Source organism: Scyliorhinus torazame, chromosome 3, assembly GCF_047496885.1.
Source record: "Scyliorhinus torazame isolate Kashiwa2021f chromosome 3, sScyTor2.1, whole genome shotgun sequence".
Taxonomy (NCBI): Eukaryota; Metazoa; Chordata; class Chondrichthyes; order Carcharhiniformes; family Scyliorhinidae; genus Scyliorhinus; species Scyliorhinus torazame.
Genome location: NC_092709.1, coordinates 342,294,228 through 342,321,251, shown reverse-complemented (window position 1 = coordinate 342,321,251; position 27,024 = coordinate 342,294,228). Strand labels below are relative to the sequence as shown.

Here is a 27,024-nt window from a genome sequence, read left to right as displayed (position 1 = left end):
ACTCTTGAGGGTTCTACCATTCACTGTATATTCCCTACCTGCATTAGACCTTCCAAAATGCATTACCTCACATTTGTCCGGATTAAACTCCATCTGCCATCTCTCCGCCCAAGTCTCCAGACAATCTAAATCCTGCTGTATCCTCAGACAGTCCTCATCGCTATCCGCAATTCCACCAACCTTTGTGTCGTCTGCAAACTTACTAATCAGACCAGTTACATTTTCCTCAATCATTTATATATACTACAAAGAGCAAAGGTCCCAGCACTGATCCCTGTGGAACACCACTGGTCACAGCCTTCCAATTAGAAAAGCATCCCTCCATTGCTACTCTCTGCCTTCTATGGCCTAGCCAGTTCTGTATCCACCTTGCCAGCTCACCCCTGATCCCGTGTGACTTCACCTTTTGTACTAGTCTACCATGAGGGACCTTGTCAAAGGCCTTACTGAAGTCCATATAGACAACATCTACTGCCCTACCTGCATCAATCATCTTAGTGACCTCCTCGAAAAGCTCTATCAAGTTAGTGAGACACGACCTCCCCTTCACAAAACTGTGCTGCCTCTCACTAATACGTCCATTTGCTTCCAAATGGGAGTAGATCCTGTCTCGAAGAAGTCTCTCCAGTAATTTCCCTACCACTGAAGTAAGGCTCACCGGCCTGTAGTTCCCGGGTTTATCCTTGCTACCCTTCTTAAACAGAGGAACAACATTGGCTATTCTCCAGTCCTCCGGGACATCCCCTGAAGACAGCGAGGATCCAAAGATTTCTGTCAAGGCCTCAGCAATTTCTTCTCCAGCCTCCTTCAGTATTATTCTGGGGTAGATCCCATCAGGCCCTGGGGACTTATCTACCTTAATATTTTTTAAGACACCCAACACCTCGTATTTTTGGATCACAATGTGACCCAGGCTATCTACACCCCCCTTCTCCAGACTCAACATCTACCAATTCCTTCTCTTTGGTGAATACTGATGCAAAGTATTCATTTAGTACCTCGCCCATTTCCTCTGGCTCCACACATAGATTCCCTTGCCTATCCTTCAGTGGGCCAACCCTTTCCCTGGCTACCCTCTTGCTTTTTATGTACGTGTAAAAAGCCTTGGGATTTTCCTTAACCCTATTTGCCAATGACTTTTCGTGACCCCTTCTAGCCCTCCTGACTCCTTGCTTAAGTTCCTTCCTACTTTCCTTATATTCTACACAGCCTTCGTCTGTTCCCAGCCTTTTAGCCCTGACAAATGCCTCCTTTTTCTTTTTGACGAGGCCTACAATATCACTCGTCATCCAAGGTTCCCGAAAATTGCCGTATTTATCCTTCTTCCTCACAGGAACATGCCGGTCCTGTATTCCTTTCAACTGACACTTGAAAGCCTCCCACATGTCAGATGTTGATTTGCCCTCAAACATCCGCCCCCATTCGATTCGGCCACCTCCGCCAGCAGCGCCTTGTCAATTAAGGAAAAAATCAATTGGAGAATATACCCGTTGTACATGAGAGAAGTATGAAAACTCCTTCGCCCTCGGCCTCTCAAATCTCCATGGATCCACCCCCCTCCCATGCGCTCCATGAACCCCCCCAGCTCCCCAGGCAGTGCTGACCTCCTCAGCGACTTCGGCTCGGGTCCAGGGCTCTTATTAAAATCCCTCCACATAATAAACCAGTGCGTATCTAAATCCGGAATCCTCTCCCAACACCCGCCTCATAAAATCCACATCATCCCAATTCGGGGCATAAATATTTAGCAGGACCACCAGCGTCGCTTCCAGCTTCCCACTAATCATCACATACCTTCACCCTGGATCAGCCACAATGCTCCCCACCTCAAATGCCATCCTCTTATTGACAAACACTGCCAATCCCCTCGCCTTCATATCCAGCCCCGAGTGTAAACCTGCCCCACCAATCCCTTTCTCAACCTCGTCAGATTCCCCCAACTTCAGGTGCGTCTCCTGCAGAAATACCAGATCCGTCTTCAGACTCCTCGGGTGAGTGAGTAAACGCGACCGTTTAACCAACCCATTCAACCCTTACACATTCCACGTGACCAGCCTGGTCAGGTGGCTCCCCGCCCCCTCCCCTGCCAATCAGCAATACCCCTTCTTGGGCCAGCCCCTGGCCCGCGTAACCCACCCCAACAGGCCGGCCTCCGTCTCTCCCTTCCCAACTGTGTCACACCCGTGACCGCAAACCCTCCCCACCCCCAAACAAAGAACTACCCCCCACCCCCAACCACACACTCCTTCCTCCTGGCAACCCCCCACTTCACTTCCGTTAACTAGCCCACCCAGCTAGCACGGTAGCCCCGCCCAAGTTCTCCAACCTCCACCCTCCCCCTCCTCCCAACCACCAACAAACCAAGAACAAAAAGCACACTCGCCATCGCTGCTCCCCGTCGAAACCCTCAAAATACGCACCCCAGGCATTTTACACTACACACAAAGTGCTTCTCCAAAGTTCAGTGTCCTCACACTCCTCCGTGTCCATGGTCTCTCATAAAGTCACCTTCTCTTGCGAGTCAAAATAAAACTCTTGTCTCTGACGATTCCCCCACAAGCAGGCAGGGTACAGAATCCCAAACTTCTGTTTGGTGGATTGGCCGTGATCAACTGTAGGGATTCTATGGGGCAAGTCCACAGTATATGGGAGGCAGTGGCGTAGTGGTATTGTCACTGGACTGCTCTAGGGTCCCTGGTTCAAATCCCGCCACTGCAGATGGTGAAATTTGAATTCAATATAAATCTGGAATTAAAAGTCCAGTGATGAACATGCATTGTTGTTGTCGTAAAAACCCATCTGGTTAACTAATGTCCTTTAGGGAAGGAAATATGCTGTCCTTACCTGGTGACTCCAGACCCACATCAATGTGGTTGTCTCTTAACTGCCCCAAGGCCAATTAGAGATGGGCAATAAATGGTGGCACCGCCTGCAACGCCCATTTCCCATGACTGAATAAAAGAAATTCTCAGGCAATATCTTTGGATCAGCCAGCTCCGTAACCTGTTACTGGGGCACATTTATTTGTTGCTAGTGGCTCAATTATCTTAATTATACTCGGCTAGTGAAAATTGTATTCGATTTATAAACTCAGTTTGAACAAAATAAGATCCTAAACAGAGAGCGTTTGTATGACAGTTTGTGTTTCCATTCCAACATGTCATAATGTCTCTGCTGTTGGTTGAAAATGATTCACAGCATACCCCTTTTTTAAAAAAAAAAAGATGTTTGATAAAGGGCAGCAAATATCTTGATATTCACTTTGTGCTGCTGGTGTCAAATTCTGGAGCAAAGATCACTTCTGATGCTAATTTGCATATGTGGAGCAGTAATTTTTAATGTATGCCTTCTGGGCACTAGTCTTAAAATGCTCATTGTACTTGCACAGTATACGATTCTCTTCAGTCATTTGACAACATACAATAGGCCGTTACAGTTAAAAAAAACTGTACTAAAACCGTCACTTTCTGCCCCCAAAGGATCGACATTTCAATCTAATATAATGTTCCATTTACTTTACCAATTTGCTGTTGTCAGCATCAGCAGGGTTGGCACTTACAAGCCCCACTCCCTGACAGAAGTATTGTTTACATTTACCAACAGTAGAGCTGCCTCTTCTAACAAGATAACCCCAAAAAGTCATGACTGGCCATGTTCTAAGCTGAGGTAAACTGATCCTATCTTCTTAATGGTCATCGCTTAGAGCAGCACAGTGCACAGTTGTTAGCACTGCTGCCTCACAGCGCCAGTGTCTCGGGTTTGATTCCGACCTTGGGTTACTGTGTGGAGTTTGCACATTCTCCCCATGGCTGCGTGGGTTTTCTCCGGGTGCTCCAGTTTACTCCCACAGTCCAAAGATGTGGTAGTTGGGTGGATTGGCGGATTGCAATGTTAAATTTCCCCAGAGTGTCTAAAGGCCAGGGGGGGGATTACGGGGATAGGGCAGGGGTGTGGGTCTGGGGGGGGGGGGGGGGGGGGTGCTCTTTTGGAGGGTTGGTGCAGACTTGATGGGCTGAATGGTTCATTCTGCACTGTAGGGATTCTATGAATGGTGCCAGATTCCTTTCCCTGAAAAACACAAGTTAGCATCTTGCGCCAATCCAAAACCTTTCATGCTCGCTTTTTGCTGCGCTGTATGATGAACTAAAGATTAATTGAGGTCACTTTCACAATTTGGTAGGTGATGCATATAGTGAGTACTTGTTAGTGCAGTGACATAACGTCTGTGCACAGTAGCCTTGGACCTGTTTTTGTAGTGTGGCAAAGGTATTGGGAGAACAAGATAATTTCACTGCTGTTGGGAATAGTGCAACTACTTTACTGCCCCACCAACAGGTGCAAAGATGATGTAGTGGCAGATTTATTTACCTATTCATGTTAGCATAAAGCTTAATCCTAAATTGAACCTCATTTAAACACTGCCAGTAAGCTGTGAGTGACAATTAGGGTGTCCTGTTGCAGCTCATCAGAGATGGCGGGCAGGGAATTATTTGACCCAAATTCTCTGCAGGTTGAGTCTTGGAGAGATAGAAGAGATGATCCTGTAGCAAAGTTTTGAATGGCCCAGAGATTTTTATGGGGAGCACTTTTGCTTCTCCTGGGATCACACAAATAAAAACAAAATTCTGAAATCCTTGAATTAAATTTCACCTCTGCTTTGTTTGTGCAACCATTTGCACAACTTCCCATCTTGCTGAACACACCAGCTCTGGTTCCCTTTTTCGGAGTGCCCTCTTGTAGCTCTTTTGTGAAATTGGTGGTGGACTAACTTGTAAAACTGCACCGGATGTGGAGAAGATGTATTCATATCTGTTCGGTAAAAAAGGTCTTTGAGTTAAATAGTTAAGATTTGCTGAAACAGTCTGGATAATGAATGATTCAGTTCCTTCATGAGGGGTAGAGGAGTAAATCTCACTTTGAAACAAATATTCAAACATAAGGTGGAGAGTAAGCTTCATTTTTTAAAACTGCACTACAAATTTAAATTTTACTTGAATTTTGTGAATGTCTCTTGAATGCATTTGTAAACAAATTATTTCGACCATTAGATCCAGGGCAGCATTTGTTACCCATCCCTAATGGCCGTTGGGAAGGGCTGCCAAGGAAAAGGATCTGACTGAGGCTGAGTCGGAAAATTTAAGCTTTCCTGACAATTGGCTTTTGACGTGCAGGAAGGTTATTAAAATCCCACAGGAAAATTATTTTAAAGATTTTTATACGCACATCTATGCACACAAGGATGTGAGTAGTCAGATATTTCTAATTTACGCCTAGTGTTACAACACCCTGGACCAGTGCTTGGTCAGTTCCACGATTGAAACTAACTTTTATTTTAAAACACCCAAGGTCTTTGGCTGCCCAATAACTATAGTCGCCAGGTTTGTAAATTTAAACGCAATTAACTTTTTATTATTTCAGTAACTATAATTAAATAGGCAACAAATATAACTGGTTAGCTACTGTTTAATCTCTAACCAACCCCCAACACACACACACAAACGGGAAAGAAGGGTGCAAAATGATGATGAAAGTAAAAGGATAATAGTCTTTGTTTCAGGTGGATGTCTGCCTGTTAGTTTCTTCTTCAGTTCCGGCTTTCAGATGGATGCTATCTTTTCTTTCAGCTTGTGATGGCTTTCATTGTAGACTCTCAAAAATAGCAGCCAGCCAACATTCGAGAGAGGGAGTGAGAAATCTTCTTTCAGTGTCTAGAAGCTTCTGTCGGCAGCAGAAGCGAGAGAGCTGCTTAATTCCTGAGGGTCCAGTGACTTCTCTCGGATTCTGTCCGAAAAATTCCACCTGACAGAAACCAATCGTTTTCGGTTTGCCGGGCAGAATACTGTCCCTGACTATTCCATTGGCCACCAGTCCACCAATCGAAACAAACCCCTCCAATCTCTTGGGTGATATAAAGTCTGGGTTCTTTTGTCCAATACACACACCTTTACAACACCGTGTACTATTTTTACACCTCGAGTTCCTTCCTCTGCTCAACTTAAATGTATTGACCAAAAATGATAAAGACAAAATAAAAGTAATAGGAACTAAGGGAATCAACAGGAAGCATGTTGGAGGTTATGGATGTGTGATAGTGGTTTGGAAAATTAAGATGTTAACAGGCTCTGTGCGTGTCGGAAAGATTTTGATGCGGATGCATGAAGGATAAGAGACAGGAAGTAAAATAACATAATTTGCAGCCTGCGTCAAATGGAACTTCTGCTATCAGTGTCAAACTCCAATATCAGTATTGTAGCACTTGAGCTTGGATTTCTTGGATTTGTTTATTGTCACGATTACTGAGATACAGTATTTTTCTGCGAGCAGCTCAAACAGATCAGTTAGTACATGGAAAGAAAAATAAAATAAAAATAAAATACATAATAGGGCAACACAAGGTCCACAATGTCAATACATAGTCACCGGTATCGGGTGAAACATACAGGTGTGTAGTATTAATGAGGTCAGTCCATAAGAGGGTCATTTAGAAGTCTGGTAACAACAGGGAAGAAGCTGTTTTTGAATCTGTTCGTCTGTGTTCTCAGACTTTTGTATCTCCTGCCTGATGGAAGAAGTTGGAAGAGTGAGTAAGCCGGGTGGGAGGGGTCTTTGATTATGCTGCCCACTTTCCCCAGGCAGCAGGAGGTGTAGATGGAGTCAGTGGATGGGAGGCAGGTTCGTGTGCTGAACTGGGCGGTGCTCACGACTCTCTGAAGTTTCTTGCGGTCTTGGGCCGAGCAGTTGCCATACCAGGCTGTGATGCAGCCCGATAGGATGCTTTCTATGGTGCATCTGTAAAAGTTGGTAAGAGTTAATGTGGGCACGCCCAATTTCCTTAGTTTCCTGAGGAAGTATAGGCGCTGTTGTGCTTTCTTGGTCGTAGTGTCGACGTGGGTGGACCAGGACAGATTTTTTGGTGATGTGCACCCCTAGGAATTTGAAACTGTGTTAACCATCTGCACTGCAGACCCTTTGATGTAGACAGGGGTGTGTATAGTACTTTGCTTCCTGAAGTCAATGACCAGCTCTTTAGTTTTGCTGGCATTGAAGGATAGATTGTTTTTGTTGCACCACTCCACTAGGTTCTCTATCTCCCTCCTGTATTCAGACACGTTGTTATTTGAGATCCGACCCACTATGGTCGTGTCGTCAGCAAACTTGTAGATGGGGTTGGAACCAAATTTTGTCACGCAGTCATGTATGTACATGGAGTAAAGTAGGGAGCTAACTAAGCAGCCTTGTGGGGCCCCAGTATTGAGGACTATTGTGGAGGAGGTGTTGTTGTTTATTCTTACTGATTGTGGTCTGTGGGTCAGAAAGTCAAGGTTCCATTTGTAGAGTGAGGAGCCAAGTCCTAGGTTTTGGAGTATTGCTATGAGCTTGGCTGGGTTTATGGTGTTGAAGGCAGAGCTGTAGTCATTAAATAGGAGTTTGATGTAGGAGTTCTTGTTGTCGAGATGCTCTCGGGATCAGCATAGGGTCAGGGAGATGGCGTCTGCTGTGGACCCGTTGCGGCGGTTTGCGAATTACAGTGGATCTAGGTGTTTTGGGAGTATGGAGTTGATGCGCTTCATGACCAACCTCTCAAAGCACTTCATTACTATTGATGTCAGGGCCACCGGACGGTAGTTGTTGAGGCACGTTGCCTGGTTCTTCTTTGGCACCGGTATGATGGTGGTCTTCTTGAAGCATGAGGGAACCTTGGAACAGAGTAAGGACAGGTTAAAGATGTCCGCGAGCACACCTGCCAGCTAGTCCGCGCAGGCTCTGAGTGCATGACCAGGGATCCCGTCCGGACCCGTCGCCTTCCGAGGGTTCACTTCAGGAAGGCCAATCTGACTTCGGAAGCTGTGATGGTGGGTATGGATGTGTTCTGGGCTGCTGGGGCACTCGACAGTGGATCGATGGTTTCCTGCTTGAACCGAACATAGAATGCGTTTAATTCATTGGGGAGGAGTGCGCTGCTGCTAGAGATACTGCTTGACTTCACTTTGTAGCCCGATGCTTAAAAAAAAAAAAAAAAAATTTTATTAAAGGTTTTCATAAAATATCAATAACAATGAAAAAAAGAACCCAACTGGGTTAAGTACAAAACACAATCTAGAAAAGCAACCCCCCATACCCCCCTCCCCATACATAAATAATAAATTAACATTAACACCCAGACTTAACACAACAGGTGTATACACCCCCTCAGACCCTTCAGTGTAAATAATAAAGTTAAATCCCCCCCCCCCCCTCCCTTGCCTCATTAAAGGTCCTGACTAACAGCGGGCCCAACAGGTCCATATATTTTTAATAGAATTCGACCGGGAAACCGTCTGGCCCCGGTGCCTTCCCTGCCTGCATGCTTCCTATCCCTTTGATCAGCTCTTCCAGCCCAATCGGGGCCCCCAATCCCGCCACCAGTCCCTCTTCTACCTTTGGAAACCTCAATTGGTCCAGGAAGCAGCCCATCCCTCCCTCCGCCCGTGGGGGCTTGGATCGGTACAATTCTCGTAAAAGTCCCTGAAGACCCCATTGATGCCAACCCCACTCCGCACCACACTCCCTCCCCTGTCCTTAACTCCCCCGATCTCCCTAGCTGTGTCCCGCTTCCGAAGCTGATGCGCCAGCATCCGGCTTGCCTTTTCCCCATACTCGTAAATCGCCCCCTGGGCCTTCCTCCATTGCACCTCCGACTTCCTGGTGGTCACCAGGTCGAATTCGGCCTGGAGGCTACGCCTCTTCCTCAACAATCCTTCCTCGGGCTCCTCCGCATACCTCCTGTCTACCCTCACCATCTCCCCCACCAGCCTCTCCCTCTCCCTCCGCTCCTTGTGGGCCCTAATGGAGATCAGCTCTCCCACTGTCACCAGACTCCTAAATGACTCTTGTGGACTGACTTCATTAACACTACACTCTGTATGCTTCATCCGATGCCAGTGCTTATGTAGTTACATTGTATATGTTGTGTTGCCCTATTATGTATTTTCTTTTATTCCCTTTTCTTCTCATGTACTTAATGATCTGTTGAGCTGCTCGCAGAAAAATACTTTTCACTGTACCTCAGTACACGTGACAATAAACAAATCCAATCCAATCCTCACCACCGCCTTCAGTGCCTCCCATATCTCCCCGTTGTCATTGGACTCCAAGTTCCTCTCTATACTTCCTCAGAAATGCTTGCTCACCACCTTGTCTGCCAACAGCCCCACCTCCAAGCACCACAGCGGGTGCTGGTCCCTCTCCTCCCCCATCTCCAAGTCCACCCAATGGCTATTGCCGAATACTCAGTATCCTCTACTCGCTATCAGCGTCCTACTCAAAACGAAAAAGTCGATTCGGGAATAAGCCTTTTGGACATGAAGAATGAAAATTCCCTTGCAAATCTCCAAGGGTCCACCCCTCCCATCTGGTCCATAAACCCCCTCAGCACTCGAGCCGCCGCCGGCTTCCGACTCGTCCTAGGCCTGGAGCGATCCAGTGCCGGATCCAGCACCGTGTTAAAGTCTCTTTCCCGCCCCCCCCCCCCCCCATTATCAGGCCCCCCACTTCCAAGTCTGGGATCCGACCCAACATGAGCCGCATAAAACCCGCATCGTCCCAGTTCGGGGCATACAGATTGACCAGTACCACCCTCTCTCCCTGCAACTTACCACTTATCATTATGTACCTACTGCCATTGTCTGCCACAATGCTCGACACCTCGAATGACATTTTCTTTCCCACCAAGATCGCCACCCCTCGATTTTTGGCATCTAGCCCGGAGTGAAACACCTGACCTACCCACCCTTTCCTCAATCTTACCTGGTCTGCCACCTTCAGGTGTGTCTCCTGAAGCATAACCCCATCCGCCTTCAGCCCCTTCAGGTGCACGAACATGCGGGCCTGCTTAACCGGCCCATTCAATCCCCTTACATTCCAGGTTATCAGCCGGATCAGGGGGCTACCCGCCCCCCTCCCCCGCCGACTAGCCATGACCCCTCCTCGGCCAGCCACACGCCTGCACCCCACACCCGGCCCGTTCCCAACAGCGGCATACCCCCGTCTCGACCCCCCCCCCCCAACTCGCTCCAGCTCCTCCTTGACCATGGCAGCAGCAACTCGATCCCCCCCCCCCCCCCCCCCCCCCCCCCCCGGGCTAGGACCCATCCTAGCTGATTTACTCCTCCTCCCCCCCCCCCCCCCCCCCCATTGCACTTCCGCAAGTCAGCTGACTCCTGCTGACCCCGGCCACTTCCGCCTCTCCTTCGACTCCTCCCATTTTGTGCACACCCTCCTCTCCTGTTCCCCTACCATAGGCTCTCCCTCCTCACCCTTCCGTTCTAAGCGTGGGAAACAACCCTCGCTTCCCCGCCCCCTCCAGTCTTCAGCGTGGGAAAAAGCCCGCGCTTTCCACCTACCTGGCCCCGCCACCTCTGCGCAGCTCCTTTTACAAGCCCAGACCCTGCACCCCTGACTCGGGCCTCCCCCTCCTCCGCGGGGCCCCATCTCACTGCCGGCCACCACCCCTGTTCCGTTTACCTACCCCCCTCCAAGAGCCCCCCCCCCGACCAACCTTCCAAAACAGTGCCCAACCCGCCCCAGCCACCCTCACCAACCCGAAAGAGAAAAACACAGAAAAAGAAACCTGGAGCAATACAAAGGCGAGAAAAAAATAAATAAACATAACATATCAACCGCAGTCCCCAATTGCCCATCCCGACCCTCAATCTGTGTCCAACATCTTGGCCTGAACAAAGGCCCACGCCTCCTCCGGAGACTCAAAATAATGGTGCCGGTCTTTGTAGGTAACCCACAGTCGTGCCGGCTGCAACATGCCAAACTTCACCCCCTTCCTGTGCAGCACCGTCTTCGCTCGATTGTACCCGGCCCCCGTCTTCGCCACCTCCGCACTCCAGTCCTGGTATATTCTAACCTCCGCGTTCTCCCACCTGCTGCTCTCCTTCTTGGCCCACCTGAGCGCACACTCCCGATCGACGAACCGATGAAACCGCACCAGCACCGCCCGCGGAGGCTCGTTAGCCTTGGGCCTCCTCGCCAGCACTCTATGGGCCCCTTCCAGCTCCAGGGGCCCCTGGAAGGACCCTGCTCCCATCAGCGAGTTCAACATGGTGACCACAAAGGTCCCCACGTCCGGCCCCTCCAGCCCCTCCGGGAGGCCCAGAATCCGCAGATTCTTCTGCATCAACCGATTCTCCATCTCCTTGAACCGCTCCTGCGGAGTGCCTCGTGCACCTCCACCTTTACCGCCAGGCCTAAGATCTCGTCCTCATTGTCAGAGATCTTTTGTCGAGCCTCGCGGATCGCCACCCCCTGGGCCGTCTGTGTCTCCAGCAGCTTATCAGTAGAAGCCTTCATTGGCTCTAGCAGGTCCGTTTTAATCTCTCTGAAGCAGCGCTGGATGCCCTCCTGCTGCTCCTCTGCCCACTGCATCCACGCTGCCTGGTCTCCACCCGCCGCCACTTGTCCTTCTTCCATCGCACCTTCTTCGGGTCCACCACCACCTTTTTTGTCGCCCCGCTCCTAGTTGAAGCCATATACTGACGCGAGCTGTTGTAGACTCCTTCCCACATCGGGGAACATCGAGTGCCGTTGGGGGCTCTAAAAAGAGCCCAAAAGTCTGTTTTTGCGGGAGCCGCCGAATGTGCGACTTAGCTCCACATAGCCGCAACCGGAAGTCTGTAGCCCCATATGTTGTTGGTTGTACAAGAGTCTGTGACTCTCGCTTGGTCTGATATTCTCTCCTGGCATCCCGGATGGCTTTGCGGAGGTCATACCTGGATTTCATGTATAGGTCCGGGATACCGGTCATGAATGCCTCAAATCTGGGCAGCACGGTGGTGCAGTGGGTTAGCCCTGCTGCCTCACGGCGCCGAGGTCCCAGGTTCGATCCCGGCTCTGGGTCACTGTCCGTGTGAAGTTTGCACATTCTCCCCGTGTTTGTGTGGGTTTCGCCCCCACAACCCAAAGATGTGCAGGCTAGGTGGATTGGCCACACTAAATTGCCCCTTAATTGGAAAAAATTAATTGGGTACTCTAAATTTATTTTAATAAATTGTTAAAAAATGAATGCCTCAGATCTGTCCTTCAGTAGGGAGTCAATCATAGAATTTATAGTGCAGAAGGAGGCCATTCGGCCCATCGAGTCTGCACCGGCTCTTGGAAAGAGCACCTTACCCAAGGTCAACACTTCCACCCTATCCCATAACCCAGTAACCCCACCCAACACTAAGGGTAATTTTGGACACTAGGGCAATTTATCATGGCCAATCCACCTAACCTGCACATCTTTGGACTGTGGGAGGAAACCGGAGCACCCGGAGGAAACCCACGCACACACTGGGAGGATGTGCAGACTCCGCACAGACAGTGACCCAAGCCAGAATCGAACCTGGGACCCTGGAGCTGTGAAGCAATTGTGCTATCCACAATGCTACCATGCTGCCCGATCTCCCGAATACCCGATACCAATCTCCCGAATAAGCCATGGTTCCAGTTGTATGTGTTAGTATGTGTGCACAACCAAAGCTGGCTTTCTGGTGGTGCTCAAGTGTAGATAGCAATTGGCACAGGCAGTGGAAAAGCATGGCCAATCTTTAGTAGCTGAAATATTATTGCCTGCCATGGCATCAACATTAACCAAATTATTACCAGCAGAAACTTCTATGACAGCTCCAAATATACAGACTTGTGACTGGGGTAAGGGAGATTGATAAAATGTGCATAAAACATAGGAAAACCTGTTTTTCTGTTATTTACAACCCACTCAACCTTTCAGTTAAACTCGGCATTTCTTCAATTTCCTTGGTCAACCATTATTAGAGAGAAGGCAGAACTTGAACCAAGGTGTCCGCCTTGGCTCACTGGTAGCACCCTCGGCATTGAGTCAGAACATTGTGGGTTTAATTCCCCTTCACGAGGCTAGAGTTCATAATCTAGGCTAACAACATTTAATTGCAGCACTGAACGACCGATTGCACTATTGGAGATAACAGCCGGAGTTTTATGGCGCCTGTGCGCGCGCGACTTATTTTCTGGCTGTGGATGTCGCTCACCATTGGTTGCCGGCAGGATCTTGGTGTTTTGTACGGCTCGCCCGCTCCACTGCCAGGGAACCCACTTCAGAGGATCGCCTTTGGTTGGACTGGATTCCACTGGCGGGAAGGGGTGGGAAATTCCACTCCATCTTTCAGATGCGATATTAACATAAGGCCCCACCTGCCTCTCAGGTGGATTTAAGAATGGGGTAGCTTTCCTGTGTGCTGGCTTTTGTTTATCCCTCAAATAACATTGAGGAAACAGATTATCTGGCCATCAGTACTGATGCGACCATCAATTCACTCAAGGACTCGTGTCGGAGTAAAACAGTGGTTTTAATTAACTATCAACATTGCCTGCCTGCGACTGGTACATACTGAGGACAGTCCCACAAGCCAGCTACTCTTGTACTCCTTCAAAGGGGCAGAGCCATGGGCGGAGCCTGTACATGCTCCAACATCTCCCCCTGTGGGTGAAGCCATACAATGCCTCACAGATAAAACCCACAGGGTTAATAACATAGAACATTACTGGTGAATTAACTGTATTTACAAACATAAGAACTAGGAGCAGGAGTAGGCCATCTGGCCCCTCGAGCCTGCTCCACCATTCAATGAGATCATGGCTGATCTTTTGTGGACTCAGCTCTACTTTCCGGCCCGAACACTATAGCCCTTAATCCCTTCTTCAAAAAACGATCTATCTTTATCTTGAAAACATTTAATGAAGGAGCCTCTACTGCTTCACTGGGCAAGGAATTCCATAGATTCACAACCCTTTGGGTGAAGAAGTTCCTCCTAAACTCAGTCCTAAATCTACTTCCCCTTATTTTGAGGCTATGCCCCCTAGTTCTGCTTTCACCCGCCAGTGGAAACAACCTGCCCGCATCTATCCTATCTATTCCCTTCATAATCTTATGTTTCTATAAGATCCCCCCTCACCTTCTAAATTCCAACAAGTACGTCCCAGTCTACTCCACCTCTCCTCGTAATCCAACCCCTTCAGCTCTGGGATTAACCTAGTGAATCTCCTCTGCACACCCTCCAGTGCCAGTATGTCCTTTGTCGGTTAGGAGACCAAAACTGAACACAATACTCCAGGTGTGGCCTCACTAACACCTTATACAATTGCAGCATAACCTCCCTAGTCTTAAACTCCATCCCTCTAGCAATGAAGGACAAAACTCCATTCGCCTTCTTAATCACCTGTTGCACCTGTAAACCAACTTTGTGCGACTCGTGCACTAGCACACCCAGGTTTCTGCACAGCAGCATGTTTTAATATTTTATCCTTTAAATAATAATCCCTTTCGCTGTTATTCCTACCAAAATGGATAGTCTCACATTTTTCAACATTGTATTCCATCTGACAGACCCTAGCCCATTCACTTAGCCTATCCAAATCCCTCTGCAGACTCCCAGTATCCTCTGCACTTTTTGATTTACCATTCATCTTAGTGTCGTCTGCAAACTTGGACACATTGCCCTTGGTCCCCAACTCCAAATCATCTATGTAAATTGTGACAGTTGTGGGCCCAACACTGATCCCTGAGGGACACCACTAGCTACTGATTGCCAACCAGAGAAACACCCATTAATCCCCACTCTTTGCTTTCTATTAATTAACCAATCCTCTATCCATGCTACTATTTTTCCCTTGATGCCATGCATCTTTATCTTATGCAGCAACCTTTTATGTGGCATCTTGTCAAAGGCTTTCTGGAAATCCAGATATACCACATCCATTGGCTCCCCGTTATCTACCGCACTGGTAATGTCCTCAAAAAATTCCACTAAATTAGTTAGGCACGACCTGCCTTTTATGAACCCATGCTGCGTCTGCCCAATGGGACAATTTCCATCCAGATGCCTTGCTATTTCTTCCTTGATGATAGATTCCAGCATCTTCCCACTACCGAAGTTAAGCTGACTGGCCTATAATTACCCGCTTTCTGCCTACCTCCTTTTTTTACACAGTGGTGTCACGTTTGCTAATTTCCAATCCGCCGGGACCACCCCAGAGTCTTGTGAATTTTGGTAAATAATCACTAGTAAATTATCACATTGAACATAACTGGTGAATTAACTATTTACGTTCACCACAAGTACATTGCTGTTTGTAGAATCTTGTATGAAAATTGACTGCCGTGTATCCTATATTACAACAGTGATTATCTTTCACAAAGTGCTTCATTGTCTTTAAAGCGCTTTGGGCCTGATTTCTGCAATCACGAAAGGCACTATAGAAACACAGAGTTTTTAATATAGAGCGCCTTCTGGACATCCCAAACTGATTTACAGCTTGTACATTACTTTTGAAGTGTAACCACTGCTAACAAATGGACACAGCAAGACCAACAGATGGTATGTCTTTGATCCTAAAGGGATAAACATGCAGGACACCAGAACATAGCTGCTTGTCTTCAGATGCTGCAACATGATTGTTAATATCTATTTGAGCAGGCAGAGCCTTGTTTTAACACCTCATCTGCATGACACTCTGTAACAATGTAGCATTCTCAGTTGCCTCATTGCTGTACTGTATGTGTCAGATTATTAGGTGCCAAATCTCGAGTGGGGCGTCAACCAAAAACCTACATTTTAAAGGGAAATATAATTTTATTGACACAAACAAAGGATCCATTCTTTGTTGGAACAGCTTAGATATATACACTGGCAGGTTTCTAGAGCAGCAGGACTGGAAACAGCTTCTGGAGGCAGTTCTCTCACATAAGTGACCTTGAAAGGGGACTGTGCGACATTTTGAATGCATGTGTATTTGGAAGTAAATGTGTATTGTTTCATTTGTTCAAGTACGGTCAATTATATTTTTCAGGCTTTGTTTCGATATTTGCATCATGATGCATACGTATATTATGCGTTTTTGTGCTGTGCCTTCTCTTAAATCATCACAACATTTTGCATTCATATTATACAGAAGAAGATGCAAGGTGCTTTCATAGGGGTGCAATGCAAAATTGAAACCTTTGAGCTGTTGTTAAAAGGTTTTCTCAGGGTTTTAGAGCGAGCCTTAAAGGAAGCAAAGAAGAGAATTCCAAAGTGTGGAGTAGGTAAGCGATAAGAAGGGCGAGCTGTGGTTAAAATTAACATATGGATGAGAATTTTAAAGTTGTGGTATAAAAGTCCAATATCAGTTGGCGAGGGCAGGTGATGGGAGACTCAACATTTTGCTTGCTGCCAGATGCTGGAAGGAATTGATTGTACTTGAAAGCTGTTTGTATCCAATCTATAAATATAATTGATGAGATGAAGGTGCTGTTTAGTACTGTGCGTTCTTTGTCGTGTTCTCCTGCCAAACTACTTGCACTTTATTATAGGAGTGCAGATGATGGGGAGGATACATATGATAATTTGGAGCTGCAGGCAATGATGTATGGTGTTTATATTTTCAGATTTGCTGTTCTTGATTTGAAGGCTTTTTTTTAATAAGCATTTTATTGAGTTATTTTTGGTATTATAACAACAAAATAAACAATGTACATGAAACTATAAACATTGTGCAAAAGCCGTCTCCCTCCCTTACAGGTCCCACCTTTTATTAACCTCCTACTCTGAGCTAAACTAAACCCCTCCCCCCTTCTGCTGACGATTAATTTTCTGCGAAGAAGTCGACGAACGGTTGCCACCTCCGGGCGAACCCTAACCGTGACCCTCTCCAGGCGAACTTGATTTTCTCCAAACGGAGAAAGCTAGCCATGTCCGATAGCCAGGTCTCCGACTTCGGGGGCTTTGAGTCCCTCCAAGCTAATAGTATCCGTCTCCGGGCTACCAGGGAAGCAAAGGCCAGAACGTCAGCCGTTTCTCCTCCTGGATTCCAGGGTCTTCTGACATCGCCACCTCTGGACTCAGTGCCACCGTTGTTTTTAACACCGTGGACATGACATCTGCAAACCCCTGCCAAAATCCCCGAAGCTTCGGACATGTCCAGAACATGTGGACATGGTTCGCTGGTCCTCCTGCACATTTTGCACACCTGTCTTCCACCCCAAAGAATCTGCTCATCTGGGCTGCTGTCATGTGGGCCCGGTGAACGACCTTAAATTGTATCAGGCTCAGCCTGATACAATTAGTGGATGCGTTGACTCTACTCAACGCGTCCGCCCATAGGCCATCCTCTATCTCTCCTCCCAGCTCCTCCTCTCACTTGCGCTTCAGCTCCTCGGTCAGCGTCTCCTCTGACCCCATAAGTTCCTTGTAAATGTCAGAGACACTCCCTTCTCCTACCCACCCTCTGGAAACTACCCTGTCCTGAATCCCCCTTAGCGGTAGAAGCGGGAGGTTGACACCTGTGTGGTGAGCCACGTATGGCTATTGTATATATTATTGTATTTACTCACTGTTACTGTTGTTGTGTTGATGTTGTTGTTGGCCCCACCCCGCTGAGAAGGTATATAACCCATCGATTCGGGACAGCCTCTCAGTGTGGGAGACGCTACTGGTGGGCACATTCTAGCTGATTAAAACCACAGTTCTTGTTAACTACCGTTTCGACTGGATTGATTGGTATCAATTTAATCAGCTAGAAGTTTTTTTTTTAACATGGAAGCAGTTTTAAAACCAGAATGCCTCGATCTTGACCAGCAGGCGCCGGAGGCTACAGCAATATTTGAGCATTGGCTCAATTGCTTTGAGGCCTATCTCCGCTCCTTCGCCGCCGAGGTCTCCCCGGAAATTAAACAGCATCTCCTCAACGCCCAGGTGAGCCACAGGATTTTCCAACTCATCAGAGACGCGGCCTCATACACCGAGGCAGTGGAGCTGCTCAAACGACAGTTGGTGAGGCCGGTGAACGAGGTACTTGCTCGACATCTCCTGACCATGTGGCGTCAGAGCCAGGGTGAGTCACTGGCTGAATACCTACGTGAACTGAGAATACGCAGTTGTAACTGCAGGACTGTCACAGTGGTGGAGCATGCGGAGCTGATGGTCCGGTCCAGCTACATTCGGCAGTGGCTTCTAGAAAAAGGAGCGCTCGACCTCGAAGAGACTGTGAAGCTGGCTACTTCGCTGGAAGTAGCCTTCCAGAGCCTGGATGCCTTCCCATCCGACCACGCGGCATCCTCTGGGACTTCGGAGGCACAGCCATCACCCTACCCAGGCGTGCCTCATTCCTGCACCGCGCGGCAGCCGTCCAGCTCCGGAGGACCATGCTGTTAGTTCTGCGGTCAGGGCCAGCACCCCAGGCAGCGTTGCCCGGCTCGCAATTCCACGTGTAACGAGTGTGGCAAGAAGGGGCACTACGCTAAAGTATGCCCAAAAGCCTGTCAAGCCCCGTCTGAGACTCTCAGACCCCTGCAGCGTGGCATCGTGCCTGCCCGGTGCGCCCTCTGCTGACACGTCACTCGCCGTGTGCAATCCATGGGGGCAGCCATTTTGTCCGACTTCGTCGACGACGCCATTTTGCGACCAGATTGACAAGATTTTGCGGTGGAGGATCGAGCTCTCCATCTATAACTACGACATCTTGTATTGTCCTGGGAAGCTCAATGAGCCCCCAGATGCCCTGTCCCGTGGCACCTGCGCCAACGCGCAGACTGACCGGTTATGGGCTATCCACAACGACCTCGTTCACACCGGCTTCTCCACTTTGTCAAGGCCCGCAATCTGCCTTCTCCACAGAGGAGGTCAAGGCCATGACCAGGGACTGCCAAGTCTGTGCGGAGTGCAAGCCGCACTTCTATCGGCCTGGTGAAGGCATCCCGCCCTTTTGAACGCCTCAGTATGGATTTCAAAGGGCCACTGATCGTAACGTGTACTTCCTCAACATTGAGTGCTCACGTTTTCCTTTCGTCTTCCCATGCCCTGACATGACCTCTGCCACAGTCATCAAGGCCCTGCGCAGCCTGTTCGGTTTCCCCACTTATATTCACAGCGATCGGGGATCCTCATTCATGAGCGATGAGCTGTGTCAGCACCTGCTCGGCAAGGGCATCGCCTCGAGCAGGACTACCAGGTACAACCCCAGGAGAAACGGCCAGGTGGAGAGGCAGAATGCTATGGTCTGGAAGGCCGTCCTTCTCGCCCTATGGTCTAGAAGCCTCCCAGTCACCCGCTGGCAGGAGGTCCTCCCTGACACGCTCCACTCCATCCGGTCACTGTGTACTGCCACTAACGAGACCCCTCACGACCGTCTATTTGTCTTTCCCAGGACGTCGATCTCCGGGGTCTCGCTTCCTACCTGGCTCATGACTCCTGGGCCGATACTCCTCCGGGAGCACGTGAGGAGCCATAAGGCCGACCCCTTGGTCGAGAGGGTTCACCTCCTCCATGCGAACCCTCAGTACACATACGTGACACACCGCGACGGGCAGCAGGACCCAGTCTCCCTCGGGGACTTGGCCCCTGCGGGTACCCCTGCGCCCACCATCACCTCACCGCTGCCTTCTACCTCCCCATCTACCCCTGCACCCACCATCACCTCACCACTTCCTTCTACCTCCCCATGAACTCATCCGGGGTCCATTAGCACCGCTCCTGCGCCGTCATCCTGTCCGGGACCCTGTTGTGAGGACGACGTGCTCCCGGAGTCGAAGGTCTCGACACTGCGACGTTCACAGTGGACAATACATCCTCCTGTGAGTCCACGCCGCCCCCACCTGACCTTTTTTTTAAACCGAGGGTGAATGTGGTGAGCCACGTATGGCTATTGTATATATTATTGTATTTACTCACTGTTACTGTTGTTGTGTTGATGTTGTTGGCTCCGTCCCTCTGCGAAGATATATAACCCATCGATCCGGGACAGCCTCTGTGCGGGAGAAGCTACTGGTGGGCACATTCTAGCTGATTAAAACCAGAGTTCTTGTTGACTACCGTTTCGACTGGATTGGTTGTATCAACCTGTCTACATAGGAAGTCCCGCACCTGCAGGTACGTAAATTTGTTTCCCCTCGCCAACCCAAACTTCTCCTCCAGCGTCCTCATACTCGGAAAGCTCTCCTCTATAAACATATCCCCCATCCTCTCAATCCTTGCTCTCCGCCATATCCGGAACCCCCCCATCCATACTTCCCTGGGCAAACCGGTGATTATTACAGATTGGGGACCAGACCAATGCTCCCTCTGCTCCCACATGTCTCCTCCATTGCCCCAGACTCTCGGGGCCGCCATCACCACGGGGCTGGTGGAGTACCGTGCCGGCGGGAATGGCAGAGGCGCAGTTACCAACGCCCCCAGACTGGTGCCCTTGCATGAAGCTGCCTCCATACGCTCCCATGCTGACCCCTCTCCCACCACCCACTTCCTGATCATGGCTATATTCGCCGCCCAGTAATAGTTCCTAAATTTGGCAGCGCCAGCCACCCTCTCCCCGACTCCCCTCCAGCATTACCTTCCTTACTCGTGGGGTCTTGCCCGCCCAGACGAAGCCAGTGATCACTTTGTTGACCCGTTTAAAAAAAGGACCGCGGAATAAAGATGGGGAGACACAAACACGAACAGGAATCTCTGGAGGACTGTCATCTTCACCGTCTGCACCCACCCAGCTAATGACAACGGGAGCGCGTCCCATCTCCGAAAATCGTCCTTCATTTGGTCTACTAGTCGGGCCAGATTTAATTTATGCAGCCGGTCCCATTCCCGCGCCACTTGATTGCCTAGATACCTAAAGCTTCCCCCAACTAATCTAAACGGCAGCTCCCCCAATCGCCTCTCCTGTCCCCTCGCCTGGACTACAAACATCTCCCCTTTCCCCATATTTAGCTTATACCCCGAAAACCCGGCCAAATTCCCCGAGAATCCTCATGATTTCTTCCATCCCCTCTATTGGGTCTGATACATAGAAGCAGGTCGTCTGCATAGAGCGAGACTCTGCCCCCCCCCCCCCCCCCCCCCCCCCCCCCCCCCCCCCGGCACCTGCCCCTTGAGGCTCTCCGAACAATTGCCAGTGGCTCTATAGCTAGCGCAAACAACAGTGTTTAGAGGGGGCATTCCTGTCTCGTTGCCCAGTGAAGTCTAAAATAGTCAGATGTTGTCCTATTAGTCCGTACGCCTGCCACAGGAGCCTGATACAGCAACCTGACCCAGTCAATAAAGCCCCGCCCAAATCCGAACCGTCCCAGTACCTCCCACAGATAATCCCATTCTATTCGACCCAAACGCTTCTCTGCATCCATTGCGATCACTACCTCATTGAACATCCTCATCAACACTGGCCCCAATATCCCAGAGAACATTTTATAAAACTCCAATGGGTACCCGCCCGGCCCCGGGGCTTTCCCCGACTGCATGGCCTTCAGACCCTCCACTATCTCTTCAAACCCGATCAAGGCTCCCAGCCCTTCTACCAGCACCCCGTCCACCAAATTCGCCTTTCTCAGCTGCTCAACCGCCTTCCCTGTGGTTAACAAGCCGAACTCCGCCTGTAGCCTCCGCCGTTCCCTTAAAAGCCATCTGGGGTCACCGCATACCTCCTATCAATCTTTAGTATCTCTTTTACCAGTCGGTCTGTCTCTGCCCTGTCCACCTTCTCCCTATGGGCCCGTATCGAGATCCGTTCCCCTCTGACCACCGCCTTCAGTGCTTCCCAGACCACAGCTGCTGAAATTTCCCCCGTGTCGTTGACCTGAAGGTAGTTTGGAATACATTTTCTCAGCCGCTCGCACACCTCTTCGTCAGCCAAAAGTCCCACATCTAACCTCCAGTGCGGGCGCTGGTTACTGTCTTTACTAACCTGCAGGTCAACCCAGTGCGGAGCATGGTCTGAGATTGTAATCACCGTGTACCCCGTGTCCACCGACCCTGCTCAAAATAAAGAAATCAATCCGGGAATACACTTTATGCATGTGTGAGTAGAAGGAGAGCTCCTTCACCCTCGGATGCCCAAATCTCCGTGGATCCACCCCCCCCCCCCCACCCCCCCAACTGCTCCATGAACCCTTTTAGTTCCTTTGCCATTGCTGGCACCCTGCCTGTTTTTGAGTTTGACCGGTCCAAGCCAGGGTCAATAACTGTGTTGAAATCCCCTCCCCATGACCAACCTGTGCAAGTTCAGGTCCGGTATCTTCCCCAGCATCCTCTTTATAAACTCCACATCATCATCCCAATTTGGCGCATAGACATTTACTAATGACCCCTCCAGTTTCCTTCTGACCATAATGTACCAACCTCCCACATCCGAGACTATTCTATCCGCCTCAAACACCACCTGCTTATTGATCAGGATCGCGACCCCTCTAGTTTTTGAATCCAGTTCCGAGTGAAATACCTGACTGACCCAGCCTTTCCTCAATCTAATCTGGTTAATTACTCTAAGGTGTGTCTCCTGCAACATTACCGCGTCCGCCTTCAGTCCCCTAAGATGCGCGAACACGCGTCCCCTCTTGACCGGCCCGTTTAGCCTTTGAACATTCCTGGTGATCAGCCTAGCAGGGGCAGTTTAGCACAGGGCTAAATCGCTGACTTTGAAAGCAGGCCAGCAGCACGGTTCAATTCCCGTAACAGCCTCTCCGAACAGGAGCCGGAATGTGGCGACTAGGGGCTTTTCACAGTAACTTCATTTGAAGTTTCTTTTAGTTGGGGGGCTCATTGCCCCCCCCCTTCGTCGATCAGCCATTCCCTTTTTTGGGCCAGCCTCCAGCCCGTGCTCCGCGCCTCCACCGCCCGCCCCCAGGCAGCCTCCGCCCCCAACCTCCACTCTGTCCCTTAGCACAAGCCCACCCCCGGTAACCCAAACCCTTTAATAAACCAAACACATGCACACACCCCACTACGCTTCCGTGAGCTTGCCTGCCCAGCTAGCTTGGTGGCCCCCATCCCTGGCGCTGGAAAGTCTCCCACCTATTGTTCTCTCTCTCTCTCTCTCTCTCTCTCTCTCTCTCTCTCTCTCTCTCTCTCTCTCTCTCTCTCTCTCTCTCTCTCTCTCTCTCTCTCTCTCTCTCTCTCTCTCTCTCTCTCTCTCTCTCTCTCTCTCTCTTCCCTCCCTCCCTCATTCCAACATAATTGCCCGACAGAAAAACACCACAATCTAAACAAGTGCACCTCCATCCCCCAACAGTGCAAATGAAAACCTTAACTCACTCAGCTCTGCCTCTGGTCCCAAATCAATACAGAAGGCATTACAAACCGTTTCCACAAAACGAGAAACTTAAAAAAAAAACATGAACGATGCAGCAAAGTTTAAAAAGTTCTCAGTCCACCACCAGTCCTTTCTTTTTCACGAAGTCCAGCGCGTCCTAAGGCGACTCAAAATAAAAGTGCTGTTCCTAGTACGTGGCCCAGAGACTGGCCGGATACAACAGTCCAAACTTCACCTTTTTCTGAAAAAGAATCGACCTGATCTGATTCAAGCCTACTCTTCTCCTGGCCACCTCTGCTCTCGGGTCTTGGGTCTTGGTAGACCCGCAGGATACTGTTGTCCCACTTACAGCTCCGTGTCTGCTTGGCCCACTGTAGAATGCGATTCTTATGTATTCCCTGTGGAATCTCACCACCATTGCCCTCAGGGGGTCTCCCATTTGCTGCTTCCTCGCGAGTGCTCTGTGAGCCCTGTCCATCTCCAAGGGTCGGGAGAATGCCCCATCCCACAGCAGCTTCTCAAACATGTCTGCGATGTATGCCCCAGCACACCTCCGGGAGCCCAACGAATCTCAAGTTCTGTCGGCGGGACCTATTCTCTAGATCCTCCACCTTCACCAGGAGCTTCTTCTGCTGGTCTCTCAGCATCCCCGCCTCCAATTCCACTGCAGTTTGATGTTCCTCGTGCTCAGCCAGTGCCTTTTCTACCTTCTGGATTGCCCGATCTTGGGCGTCCAATCTAAGTTCCAGCCGTTCAATTGACTCTTTTATCGGGTCCAAGCAGTCCCGTTTCTGCTTAGCGAAGCCTTCCTGAATAACTTGCATCAGCTGCTCCGTTGACCACTGGGTCGACAAGCCAGAGGTCCGGTCCTCCTCCATGCTATCTCCCGCTGCAGCTTCAGCCCAAGCCTTCTCTGTCTTTCTGTTTCTGCCTTTTCGAGCACTTCTAGTCCTTCTCTCCATGCACCGATGCGGGAATTCAGTACGCAATTGCCTCTGTTTTTCAATTCAAGTCCGGTAGAAAATCGGGGGGAAAGGTCCACAAGTCTGACCCGAGCGGGGGCCACCGAATGTGCGATTTACTCCTTCATAGGTGCCACCGGAAGCCCCCTGATTTGAAGGCGTTTAATGTAGCCAAATACAATACTGTGGTAAACCACTGTAGTGTATTGTACTGTTGTATTATTACATACCTGGGCTTGTTCCTGCTGGCTCCGCCTGTGGCTCCTCCCCTCGGGTTCATGTATAAAAGTGGCCAACATCCAGTCCTGCCCTCATTCTGGGACCGGCTGCCAGCAGTGTCTTTAAGCATGTGCGACCCGCGGGGGCCACCATCTTTGATTCTGCTCATCCGATCGGCCTGCCCGCCTTCTGAAGATCGCCTCCATCACTCTTGACCTCATCACCTCGCCAAATCCATGATGCCAGTCCGGATCAATGGTCATGAGATGACCTGCCTGTTCGACTCTGGGAGCACAGTTTTATTCACCCAGCTATGGTATGGCGCTGCTCCCTCCCAATCTTGCCTGTGACCCAGAAAATCTCCCTGGCTTCCGAATCTCATTCAGTGGGTACTGTGTTGCAACCCTTACAGTACGGGGCGTTGAGTTCAAAGGGTTCAAACTCTACGTCCTCCCACAACTCTGCACTGCCGTGCTACTAGGTCTTGACTTCCAGTGCCACCTCAAAAGTCTTACCCTGGAGTTCGATGGACCCCCCCCCCCCCCCCCCCCCCCTCACCGTATGTAGCCTCTCGACCTTTAAAGTCACCCCATCCCCGCTCTTCGCTAACCTCACTCCGGACTGTAAGCCCGTCACCACTAGGAGCAGACTATACAGTGCTCGGGACAAGGCCTTTATCAGGTCGGAGGTCCAGCGACTCCTGCGGGAATGGATCATAGAGGCCAGTACTAGCCCTTGGAGAGCCCAAGTGGTGGTTGTCAAAACTGGGGAGAAGCAGTTGGATGCGTACCCTCTTCCCCGCATATTTAGTGGCAGCACGGTAGCATAGTGGTTAGCACAATTGCTTCACGGCTCCAGGGTCCCAGGTTCGATTCCCAGCTTGGGTCACTGTCTGTGTGGAGTCTGCACGTTCTCCCCGTGTGTGCGTGGGTTTCCTCCGGGTGCTCCGGTTTCCTTCCACAGCCCAAAGATTGGTAAGGGGAGACGGAGTGCAGGATATAGTTTTGTTTTTCTTGAAAGCTTTGTGAAAACACTTGGACAAAAAGTGTTCCAATGATTTGTTAGGTGTTAGATGGATTGGCTATGCTAAATTGCCCTTTGTGTTGGGTGGGGTTACTGGATTATGGGGATAGGGTGGAGGTGTGGGCTTGGGTAGGGTGCTCTTTCCAAGAGTCAGTGTAGACTCGATGGGCCGAATGGCCTCCTTTGCACTGTAAATTCTATATCTGGCATGGTCAATCAGATTGCGCAATACCGAGCCTTCTCCATCATCGACCACGTACCACCAGCTCCCTATCCACCTGGAGGACTGCCAATACACTGCCTTCGTGGCAGATGGTTGCCTCTACCACTTCCTCAGGATCCCCTTTGGCGTCACCAATGGGGTCTCGGCCTTCCAACGGGAGATGGACCGAATGGTTGACCAGTATGGGCTGCGGGCCACGTTCCCGTATCTGGATAATGTCACCATCTGCGGCCATGACCAGCAGGACCATGACGCCAACCTCCCAAAATTCCTCCACTCTGCCAAGCTCCTTAACCTCACATACAATAAGGAGAAATGCGTTTTCCGCACAACCCGCATAGCCATCCTTGGCTACGTTGTGGATGCGCCCCTTTCTGGAACTTCCCCTCCCCCACTGCCTCAAGGCCCCGAAGAGATGCCTGGGGTTCTTCTCCTACTATGCCCAGTGGGTCGCCAATTATGCAGACAAAGTCCGCCCACTCATTAAATCCACCCTTTTTCCCCTGACGGCTGAGGCCCGCCTGGCCTTCAACCGCATCAAAGCAGATATTGCTAAAGCCGCGATGCACGCAGTAGACTAGTCCATCCCGTTCCAGGTGGAGAGCGATGCGTCCGACTTTGCCCTGGATGCTGCCCTCAACCAGGCAGGCCCGTTCGTGGCTTTCTTCTCCTGTACCCTCCAGGGCTTCGAAATTCGACACTCCTCCATCGAAAAGCAAGCCCAAGCCATTGTGGAAGCTGTGCGACATTGGAGGCATTACCTGGTCGGCAGGCAATTCACTCTCCCCACTGACCAATGGTCAGTTGCCTTCATGTTCAATAACTCACGGGTGGGCAAGATCAAGAATGACAAGATCCTAAAGTGGAGGGTCGAATTCTCCACCTATAATTATGATGTCTTGTATTGACCTGGGAAGCTCAATGAGACCCCAGATGCCCTATCCCGCGGTACATGTGCCAGCGCACAAGTAGACCGACTTCGGGCCCTCCGCAATGACCTCTGTCACCCAGGGGTCACCCGGTTCTTCCACTTCATCAAGACCCGCAAACTGCCTTACTCCATCGAGGAGGTCGGGACCATGACCAGGGACTGCCAGGTCTGCGCGGAGTGCAAACCGCACTTCTATCAGCCATACTGAGTATACCTGGTAAAGGCCTCCCGCCCCTTTGAGCGTCTCAGCATCGATTTCCAAGGGCCCCGCCCCTCCACTGACCGTAACGTGCACTGACCGTAACGTGTACTTCCTCAACATCATTGAGTACTCCTGTTTCCCTTTCACCACAGTCATCAAGGCCCTGCACGGCCTCTTCACCTTGTTCGGTTCCCCCACTTACATCCATAGTGATCGGGGTTCCTCTTTCACGAGTGATGAGCTGCGTCAGTTCCTGCTTAGCAAGGGCATCGCCTCGAGCAGGACTACCAGCTACAACCCCCGGGGAAACGGACAGGTGGAGAGGGAAAACGCAACGGTCTGGAAGGCCGTCCTCCTGGCCCTACGGTCTAGAAGTCTCCCTGTCTCCCGTTGGCAGGAGGTCCTTCCC

The 27,024-nt window shown here is 50.1% G+C and overlaps 1 protein-coding gene across 2 annotated transcripts in view; it reads left to right on the top strand.

Annotated features, from left to right (window-relative positions):
- Nucleotides 1-27,024, top strand: part of sema4f (sema domain, immunoglobulin domain (Ig), transmembrane domain (TM) and short cytoplasmic domain, (semaphorin) 4F) — a 352,651-nt gene that overhangs the window by 13,469 nt on the left and 312,158 nt on the right. The gene's annotated exons all lie outside the window — the stretch shown is intronic.